This window comes from Phragmites australis, chromosome 7 (assembly GCF_958298935.1).
Source record: "Phragmites australis chromosome 7, lpPhrAust1.1, whole genome shotgun sequence".
In the NCBI taxonomy this organism is placed as follows: domain Eukaryota; kingdom Viridiplantae; phylum Streptophyta; class Magnoliopsida; order Poales; family Poaceae; genus Phragmites; species Phragmites australis.
In genome coordinates this window covers 4,066,656-4,070,175 of record NC_084927.1, presented here as the reverse complement: position 1 = coordinate 4,070,175, position 3,520 = coordinate 4,066,656, and the positions used below count along the sequence as shown (strand labels likewise).

Here is a 3,520-nt window from a genome sequence, read left to right as displayed (position 1 = left end):
ACTAGTATTGTAGTAGTCTGTTGTTTCTTTCTGTATTGGTGTTGTCGTTTAATTTGTGCCCTCTGTTCTCCTCTTGTAGCAAGTTTGCTTGTAAATCTCTACTATATAAAGCAGGAGTTGGTTCCTGCGTCGTCTTTGCATCCTCCTGTCGCTTCGCTTCTGTATGGCGAGATTCCCGTGGGAGTTGCGACGAGGTGGGATTCGAGCGGCCTGTGGCCCAAAATCTACCGCCACATCCACCAAACCCCAAAATCTCTATGGTCATCCATCAAAAGAACGCTACATGTGGCTCCTCTTCCTCCACTCCTTCTCACCACCTCTCCAAAAACTCTAGCACCTCCCTCACACCCTCCGACACTCCTCACGTGATATCCAGGTAATGAAAGCCGCACAAAACCCTCCATTGGATTCAGCAAACCTAGCCAACTAGATCGCTCAGCCTGTCATCATACGACCCAGTTAGGGCACGACCCGTCAGACTTGGCTAACTAACTGGGCCATGCTGTGTCGGCCTGCATGCCGGAGGCTCAGCCACGGCATGGCCCATGAGAGACCATGTCGTGCCGAACGACAGGACGCGACAGTAGCGGGGAGGGGGCATGGTGCGGAGGAGGGGGCAGAGGCGCGGTTGGGGCGCGGAGGCAGGGTTGGGGTAGGGTGGTGGGGTGGCCAGGGCGACCGCCAGGGTGGCGGGGCGGGACGGGCCGGGGCGAGGAGCGGAGGCGAGTGTAGGAGCGGGGCAGGGCGCCGACCAATTGAGCGGGGCTTAGCCGGGCTGGGTCATGTCAGCACAACGTGTCACGGCCTCGGCCTGATCCGACTAACTTCAGATATTGCCGTGCCTAGACCGTACCTACTGTAGTGGGTCTCGGGCCAGACCAGTTGACTAGCTCTAGATTCATCAACGTTCCGCTTCAGCTCGAGGTATCGTGCTTTGGTGGTGAGTTTTTATTACCCAAGAGTTGATAGGGAGAGGTGAGGAGACCTATGTGAGATGGGGATGAGGGAAAAGAAGCGGAACCAGATGCACGTGCTCGCACGGTGCACTGCGGCTCCATGTCCCGGCGAGGGGAAGGACTTCCTGGTGCATGGCTTCTCTCTCCCTCTCTGCCTATTTTTGGTGTTTGCCGTGAGAGTTAAGAGCCTAGGTAATGTTGGTGTTGCTGTGTTGTGTTGCAGCCGCTGGAAGGAGGGCCAGGGAAGAGGATCCGGAAGGAGCAACCCGAGGAGCCGGAGAACATCGTAACTGTCCTCTACATCGGGCACATCCCTCACGGATTCTACGAGGACCAGTTGCAAGGTGGATTTGTGTGCGACAACGACGCATAGATAGGATGTATACACATGAAAGTGTGGGGTATGCAAGGACTGGTGCTACGGGTCTCACTGCTATTGTTGCTGTTCTTGCAGGATTGCCAGGAACCGAAAGGTATCATATACTACGGTACGGCACGATTCATGTGCTATTTGTAAGCCTCTAACTTGTGGTTTTGTGATATTTTTAGATAGGAAAGTCCAAGCATTATGGATTCATCGAGTTTGAGAACCCTGATGTAAGCGCTTGCTTGAGATATCTGTGGAATGTCCGTTACTTGCTGGCTGCTTACGATTTGGGCATGGGTTTTGGTGTATCAGCTGACAAAGATTGTGGCTGATGAGATAAACAATTACCTCTTGTTTGATCACACTCTGCAAATTCCACTTTGTTTCGTTTGAGAAAGTTCATCCAGAATTGTAAGCCTGTCTAGTCATACTGCCTATTGGATTTATGTACTTGATTCTGTTTGCTTTCACCTTTTTGAGATCAAGGGAAACTGGAGAAGTGGCATGGATCATCCAAGTAGTCTGGATTTTAATAAGGTCATGTGCAATATCTTATTATCAATTTTGTATAGATGGAAAGGGGCGTGACGGGTATTTATACCAATTGATCGGGTAGCAATCAAACGGAAGAGACATAACAAGGTAATGCATTGCTGACTACAATTGGAGCAGAAAATGTGCACTGTACTAAATAGCTATGTCGCTAGCAGGATAAAACTATAGAGGAGCACAAAACGATGGTTGAAGGAATTGTAAAGCGAGATGAAAAGCATCGCAAAAGAATCAAGGCTGTTTGTATTGATTACGAGTGTCCAACCCTTGTAAGTAAACCTTCACTTGCTGTTCATTTATTTAATGACATCTCTTGATCATATATATAGTTTGATCCATCTTTGTGCATATATGTCTTAGTCATAGAGTTGCAATTTGCTCTAACCGCTTGATCCAATAGGACATGTATTTCTTAAAAGCACATTGATGTAGTGTTCTGTAATTATTAAATCAGATCTTAGAGCAATGTTTTCTTTTTCTTTGCAGGGTTACGCACATACATTGAAAATTTGAAGCAATGATTGAGATGGAGAATTGGGAGAATAGTTGCCCAGTAGAGTTTTTTTCTCTTACATGGTGAGCTTTTCATATTTTTTTCCATTAATGTTGTAAGTCGTTGATCAAGTACTTGAGTAGATTTACAACTTATGGATTCATGTTGTATTCGAGAATTGATGAGCATTCCGTATAGTGTAGTCTTATGTAATGACGTGTTGCAGATTCTGCAACTTGAAAAGAACATAAGGGATCAGCAGTTGGTCCTGGTATCCCAGAGAAGTATTGGAGCCTAACATTGGTCTAGTCAACCTGTAACATGAGAATCCAACTGAAAGGTTACATATCCTTGCGTAGAAGACTAGTTGATTGATCACTAGTTCATGATGGATAAACTACTTCTGGTAAATCATTTCATGAGATAGTGAAATGTGCTTTTGTTTTGAGTTTAATTAGCTCTCATAGATGGTGTGTAATCTGAAGTTTTTTATTGCTTTCGACCGAGAATTAGGCCTCGTTTGGTAGAGCTCTGGGAGCTGATTCCACGTCGGAATCGCTCCCAGCGCTGCCAAACGGGCGGATCGGGGAGTGATTCTGCGCAGGAATCACTTCCCGTTTTGTATAGCGAGGTGGGAGCTGAAAAAACTAGCTTCCACCTGATTCCCGACTGATTCTTCTCGATTTCAACACAATATTCTCTCAGGAATCACTTCCACCACTGACATACCAAACGATTTTACAAACAGAATCACTTCCACCACAGAATCACTCCCACTCTACTTCCACCACAGAATCACTCTCACTACAGAATTAGAGCTCTAACAAACAGCCCCTTAGTTGTTTGGCATGGAGTTGCCTAACTGTGTTAAGCCTCATCATCTCTACCACTGAAATATTTTTGAGGCACAAAATATGCGTCGTTTAGACATCGGTTGACATGAATTAGCACATAGAACACGCGTGATGTTGATAAATATTGGGTGTAACATTTGAGAACCGTTGCAATGTACGGGCATTGTACTAATTAGGCTTTTATCTAGGATGCGTCCTAGTTGCGTTGTATCTCTCACTACATAGTGTGTAGATTACAATGGTGCAGAGAAGAAATAGGACACATACACAAGACAGCATAGTGTGAACCATGTGTTGA

At 46.1% G+C, this 3,520-nt stretch overlaps 1 pseudogene; it reads left to right on the top strand.

Annotated features, from left to right (window-relative positions):
• The first annotated feature begins 994 nt into the window (after nt 1–994).
• LOC133923784 (uncharacterized) lies at nt 995–2,666 on the top strand (annotated as a pseudogene).
• The last annotated feature ends 854 nt before the right edge of the window (nt 2,667–3,520 follow it).